Genomic DNA, 8,512 nt, shown 5'->3' with positions numbered 1-8,512 from the left:
ATCTAACATCTAACCTAACCTAACCTAACCTAACCTAACCTAATCTAACCTAACCTAACCTCACCTCACCTAACCTAACCTAACCTAACCTAACCTAACCCAACCTAACCTAACCTAACCTAACATCTAATCTAATCTAACATCTAACATCTAACCTAATCTAACCTAACCTAACCTAACCTAACCTAACCTAACCTAACCTAACCTAACCTAACAACCTAACCTAACCTAACCCAACCTAACGTCTAATCTAGTCTAACATCGAACATCTAACTTCCCATTTAATATAATCTAACATCTAACATCTAACCTAACCTAACCTAACCTAACCTAACATAACCTAACCTAACCTAACCTCACCTCACCTAACCTAACCTAACCTAACCTAACCCAACCTAACCAAACCTAACCTAAGCTAACATCTAATCTAATCTAACATCTAACATCTAACGTAACATCTAATCCTAAACTAACCTAACCTAACCTAACCTAACATCTAATCTAATCTAACATCTAACATCTAACTTAACATCTAATCTAATCTAACATCTAACACCTAACCTAACCTAACCTGACCTAACCTAACCTAACCTAACCTAACCTAACCTAACCTAACCTACCCTAACCTAACCTAACCTAACCTAACCTAACCTAAACTAACCTAACCTAACCTAACCTAACCTAACCTAACCTAACCTAACCTAACCTAACCTAACCTAACCTAACAACCTAACCTAACCTAACCTAACGTCTAATCTAGTCTAACATCGAACATCTAACTTCCCATCTAATATAATCTAACATCTAACATCTAACCTAACCTCACCCAACCTAACCCAACCTAACCTAACCTAACATCTAATCTAATCTAACATCTAACGTAACATCTAATCCTAAACTAAGCTAACCTAACCTAACCTAACCTAACATCTAATCTAATCTAACATCTAACATCTAACTTAACATCTAATCTAATCTAACATCTAACACCTAACCTAACCAAACCTAACCTAACCTAACCTAGCCTAACCTAACCTAACCTAACCTAACCTAACCTAACCTAACCTACCCTAACCTAACCTAACCTAACCTAACCTAACCAAACCTAACCAAACCTAACCTAACCTAACCTAACCTAACCTAACCTAACGTCTAATCTAGCCTAACATCGAACATCTAACTTCCCATCTAATATAATCTAACATCTAACATCTAACCTAACCTAACCTAACCTAACCTAACCTAACCTAACCTAACCTAACCTAACCTAACCTCACCTCACCTAACCTAACCTAACCTAACCTAACATCTAATCTAATCTAACATCTATCATCTAACCTAACATCTAATCCTAACCTAACCTAACCTAACCCAACCTAACCTAACCTAACCTAACCTAACAACCTAACCTAACCTAACCTAACGTCTAATCTAGTCTAACATCGAACATCTAACTTCCCATCTAATATAATCTAACATCTAACATCTAACCTAACCTAACCTAACCTAACCTAACCTAACCTAACCTAACCTAACCTCACCTAACCTAACCTAGCCTAACCTAACCCAACCTAACCTAACCTAACCTAACATCTAATCTAATCTAACATCTAACATCTAACCTAACATCTAATCCTAACCTAACCTAACCTAACCTAACCTAACCTAACCTAACAACCTAACCTAACCTAACCTAACCTAACGTCTAATCTAGTCTAACATCGAACATCTAACTTCCCATTTAATATAATCTAACATCTAAAATCTAACCTAACCTAACCTAACCTAACCTAACCTAACCCAACCTAACCTAACCTAACCTAACCTAACATCTAATCTAATCTAACATCTAACATCTAACGTAACATCTAATCCTAAACTAACCTAACCTAACCTAACCTAACCTAACATCTAATCTAATCTAACATCTAACATCTAACTTAACATCTAATCTAATCTAACATCTAACACCTAACCTAACCTAACCTAACCTAACCTAACCTAACCTACCCTAACCTAACCTAACCTAACCTAACCTAACCTAACCTAATTTAACCTAACCTAACCTAACCTATTCTAACCTAACCTAACCTAACCTAACCTAACCTAACCTAACCTAACCAAACCAAACCTAACCTAACCTAACCTAACCTAACCTAACCAAACCTAACCTAACCTAACCTAACCTAACCTAACGTCTAATCTAGTCTAACATCGAACATCTAACTTCCCATCTAATATAATCTAACATCTAACCTAACCTAACCTAACCTAACCTAACATAACCTAACCTAACCTAACCTCACCTCACCTCACCTAACCTAACCTAACCTAACATCTAATCTAATCTAACATCTAACCTAACATCTAATCCTAACCTAACCTAACCTAACCTAACCTAACCTAACCTAACCTAACCTAACCTAACCTAACCTAACCTGACCTGACCTGACCTGACCTGACCTGACCTGACCTGACCTGACCTGACCTAACCTAACCTAACCTAACCTAACCTAACCTAACCTAACCTAACCTAACCTAACCTAACAACCTAACCTAACCTAACCTGACGTCTAATCTAGTCTAACATCGAACATCTAACTTCCCATCTAATATAATCTAACATCTAACATCTAACCTAACCTAACCTAACATAACCTAACCTAACCTAACCTAACCTCACCTCACCTAACCTAACCTAACCTAACCTAACCCAACCTAACCTAACCTAACATCTAATCTAATCTAACATCTAACCTAACATCTAATCCTAACCTAACCTAACCTAACCTAACAACCTAACCTAACCTAACCTAACCTAACGTCTAATCTAGTCTAACATCGAAAATCTAACTTCCCATTTAATATAATCTAACATCTAACATCTAACCTAACCTAACCTAACCTAACCTAACCTAACCTCACCTCACCTAACCTAACCTAACCTAACCCAACCTAACCTAACCTAACCTAACCTAACATCTAATCTATTCTAACATCTAACATCTAACGTAACATCTAATCCTAAACTAACCTAACCTAACCTAACCTAACATCTAATCTAATCTAACATCTAACATCTAACTTAACATCTAATCTAATCTAAAATCTAACACCTAACCTAACCTAACCTAACCTAACCTAACCTAACCTAACCTAACCTACCCTAACCTAACCTAACCTAACCTAACCTAACCTAACCTAAACTAACCTAACCTAACCTAACCTAACCTAACCTAACCTATCCTAACCTAACCTAACCTAACCTAACCTAACAACCTAACCTAACCTAACGTAACGTCTAATCTAGTCTACCATCTAACATCTAACCTAACCTCACCTAACCTAACCTAACATCTAATCTAATCTAACATCTAACATCTAACGTAACATCTAATCCTAAACTAACCTAACCTAACCTAACATCTAATCTAATCTAACATCTAACATCTAACTTAACATCTAATCTAATCTAACATCTAACACCTAACCTAACCTAACCTAACCTAACCTAGCCTAACCTAACCTAACCTAACCTAACCTAACCTAACCTAACCTAACCTAACCTAACCTAACGTCTATTCTAGTCTAACATCGAACATCTAACTTCCCATTTAATATAATCTAACATCTAACATCTAACCTAACCTAACCTAACCTAACCTAACCTAACCTAACCTAACCTAACGTAACCTAACCTAAACTAACCTAACCTAACCTAACCTAACGTAACCTAACCTAACCTAACCTAACCTAACCTAACCTAACCTAACCTAACCTAACCTAACCTAACCTAACCTAACCTAACCTAACCTAACCTAACATAACCTAACCTAACCTAACCTAACCTAACCTCACCTCACCTCACCTAACCTAACCTAACTTAACACAACCTAACCTAACCTAACCTAACCTAACATCTAATCTAATGTAACATCTAACATCTAACGTAACATCTAATCCTAAACTAACCTAACCTAACATCTAATCTAATCTAACATCTAACATCTAACTTAACATCTAATCTAATCTAGCATCTAACACCTAACCTAACCTAACCTAACCTAACATCTAATCTAATCTAACATCTAACACCTAACCTAACCTAACCTAACCTAACGTCTAATCTAGTCTAACATCGAACATCTAACTTCCCATCTAATATAATCTAACATCTAACATCTAACCTAACCTAACCTAACCTAACATAACCTAACCTAACCTAACCTAACCTCACCTCACCTAACCTAACCTAACCTAACCCAACCTAACCTAACCTAACCTAACATCTAATCTAATCTAACATCTAACATCTAACCTAACATCTAATCCTAACCTAACCTAACCTAACCTAACCTAACCTAACAACCTAACCTAACCTAACCTAACCTAACCTAACCTAACCTGACCTGACCTGACCTGACCTGACCTGACCTGACCTAACCTAACCTAACCTAACCTAACCTAACCTAACCTAAAATAACCTAACCTAACCGAACCTAAACTAACCTAACCTAACCTAACCTAACCTAACCTAACGTCTAATCTAGTCTAACAACGAACATCTAACTTCCCATTTAATATAATCTAACATCTAACATCTAACCTAACCTAACCTAACCTAACCTAACCTAACATAACCTAACCTAATCTAACCTGACCTAACCTCACCTCACCTAACCTAACCTAACCTAACCTAACCTAATCTAACCTAACGTCTAATCTAGTCTAACATCGAACATCTAACTTCCCATTTATTATATTCTAACATCTAACATCTAACCTAACCTAACCTAACCTAACATAACCTAACCTAACCTAACCTCACCTCACCTCACCTAACCTAACCTAACTTAACCCAACCTAACCTAACCTAACCTAACCTAACATCTAATCTAATCTAACATCTAACGTAACATCTAATCCTAAACTAACCTAACCTAACCTAACCTAACATCTAATCTAATCTAACATCTAACATCTAACTTAACATCTAATCTAATCTAGCATCTAACACCTTACCTAACCTAACCTAACCTAACCTAACATCTAATCTAATCTAACATCTAACAGCTAACCTAACCTAACCTAACCTAACCTAACCTAACCTAACCTAACCTAACCTAACCTGACCTGACCTGACCTGACCTGACCTGACCTGACCTGACCTAACCTAACCTAACCTAACATAACCTAACCTAACCTAACCTGACCTAACCTCACCTCACCTAACCTAACCAAACCTAACCTAACCTAACCTTACCTAACCTAACCTAACAACCTAACCTAACCTAATCTAACCTAACGTCTAATCTAGTCTAACATCGAACGTCTAACTTCCCATTTATTATATTCTATCATCTAACATCTAACCTAACCTAACCTAACCTAACATAACCTAACCTAACCTAACCTAACCTAACCTAACCTCACCTCACCTAACCTAACCTAACTTAACCCAACCTAACCTAACCTAACCTAACCTAACATCTAATCTAATGTAACATCTAACATCTAACGTAACATCTAATCCTAAACTAACCTAACCTAACCTAACCCAACCTAACATCTAATCTAATCTAACATCTAACATCTAACTTAACATCTAATCTAATCTAGCATCTAACACCTAACCTAACCTAACCTAACCTAACCTAACATCTAATCTAATCTAACATCTAACACCTAACCTAACCTAACCTAACCTAACCTAATCTAACGTCTAATCTAGTCTAACATCGAACATCTAACTTCCCATCTAATATAATCTAACATCTAACATCTAACCTAACCTAACCTATCCTAACATAACCTAACCTAACCTAACCTAACCTCACCTCACCCAACCTAACCTAACCTAACCTAACCCAACCTAACCTAACCTAACCTAACATCTAATCTAATCTAACATCTAACATCTAACCTAACATCTAATCCTAACCTAACCTAACCTAACCTAACCTAACCTAACCTAACAACCTAACCTAACCTAACCTAACCTAACCTAACCAAACCTAACCTAACCTAACCTCTAACGTCTAATCTCTAACGTCTAATCTAGCCTAACATCGAACATCTAACTTCCCATCTAATATAATCTAACATCTAACATCTAACCTAACCTAACCTAACCTAACCTAACCTAACCTAATCTAACCTAACCTAACCTAACCTAACCTAACCTAACCTAACCTAACCTGACCTGACCTGACCTGACCTGACCTGACCTGACCTGACCTAACCTAACCTAACCTAACCTAACCTAACCTAACCTAACCTAACCTAACCTAACAACCTAACCTAACCTAACCTAACGTCTAATCTAGTCTAACATCGAACATCTAACTTCCCATCTAATATAATCTAACATCTAACATCTAACCTAACCTAACCTAACCTAACATAACCTAACCTAACCTAACCTAACCTCACCTCACCTAACCTAACCTAACGTAACCTAACCCAACCTAACCTAACCTAACCTAACATCTAATCTAATCTAACATCTAACATCTAACCTAACATCTAATCCTAACCTAACCTAACCTAACCTAACCTAACCTAACCTAACAACCTAACCTAACCTAAACTAACGTCTAATCTAGTCTAACATCGAACATCTAACTTCCCATTTAATCTAATCTAGCGTCTAACACCTAACCTAACCTAACCTAACCTAACCTAACTTAACCTAACCTAACCTAACCTAACCTAACCTAACATCTAATCCTAACCTAACCTAACCTAACCTAACCTAACCCAACCTAACCTAACCTAACCTAACCTAACCTAACCTAACCTAACCTAACCTAACCTAACCTAACCTAACGTAACCTAACCTAACCTAACCTAACCTAACCTAACCTAACCTAACCTAAACTAACCTAACCTAACCTAACCTAACCTAACCTATCCTAACCTAACCTAACCTAACCTAACCTAACCTAACCTAACCTAACCTAACATAACCTAACCTAACCTAACCTAACCTAAACTAACCTAACCTAACCTAACCTAACCTAACCTAACAACCTAACCTGACCTAATCTAACCTAACGTCTAATCTAGTCTAACATCGAACATCTAACTTCCCATTTAATATATTCTAACATCTAACATCTAACCTAACCTAACCTAACCTAACCTAACATAACCTAACCTCACCTCACCTCACCTAACCTAACCTAACCTAACTTAACCCAACCTAACCTAACCTAACCTAACCTAACATCTAATCTATTCTAACATCTAACATCTAACGTAACATCTAATCCTAAACTAACCTAACCTAACCTAACCTAACATCTACTCTAATCTAACATCTAACATCTAACTTAACATCTAATCTAATCTAGCATGTAACACCTAACCTAACCTATCTTAACCTTACCTAACCTAACCTAACCTAACCTAACATCTAATCTAATGTAACATCTAACATCTAACTTAACATCTAATTTAATCTAACATCTAACACCTAACCTAACCTAACCTAACCTAACCTAACCTAACCTAACCTGACCTGACCTGACCTGACCTGACCTGACCTGACCTGACCTAACCTAACCTAACCTAACCTAACCTAACCTAACCTAACCTAACCTAACCTAACCTGACCTGACCTGACCTGACCTGACCTGACCTGACCTGACCTAACCTAACCTAACCTAATCTAACCTAACCTAACCTAACCTAACCTAACCTAACCTAACCTAACCTAACCTGACCTGACCTGACCTGACCTGACCTAACCTAACCTAACCTAACCTAACCTAACCTAACCTAACCTAACAACCTAACCTAACCTAACCTAACGTCTAATCTAGTCTAACATCGAACATCTAACTTCCCATCTAATATAATCTAACATCTAACATCTAACCTAACCTAACCTAACCTAACATAACCTAACCTAACCTAACCTAACCTAACCTCACCTCACCTAACCTAACCTAACCTAACCTAACCCAACCTAACCTAACCTAACATCTAATCTAATCTAACATCTAACATCTAACCTAACATCTAATCCTAACCTAACCTAACCTAACCTAACCTAACCTAACCTAACAACCTAACCTAACCTAACCTAACGTCTAATCTAGTCTAACATCGAACATCTAACTTCCCATTTAATCTAATCTAGCGTCTAACACCTAACCTAACCTAACCTAACCTAACCTAACTTAACCTAACCTAACCTAACCTAACCTAACCTAACATCTAATCCTAACCTAACCTAACCTAACCTAACCTAACCCAACCAAACCTAACCTAACCTAACCTAACCTAACCTAACCTAACCTAATGTAACCTAACCTAACCTAACCTAACCTAAACTAACCTAACCTAACCTAACCTAACCTAACCTAACCTATCCTAACCTAACCTAACCTAACCTAACCTAACCTAACATAACCTAACCTAACCTAACCTAACCTAACCTAACCTAACCTAAACTAACCTAACCTAACCTAACCTAACCTAACAACCTAACCTGACCTAATCTAAC

This window comes from Dermacentor andersoni, unplaced genomic scaffold (genome assembly GCF_023375885.2).
Source record: "Dermacentor andersoni unplaced genomic scaffold, qqDerAnde1_hic_scaffold ctg00000040.1, whole genome shotgun sequence".
Lineage (NCBI taxonomy): Eukaryota > Metazoa > Arthropoda > Arachnida > Ixodida > Ixodidae > Dermacentor > Dermacentor andersoni.
Note: the sequence above shows the minus strand (reverse complement) of the source record.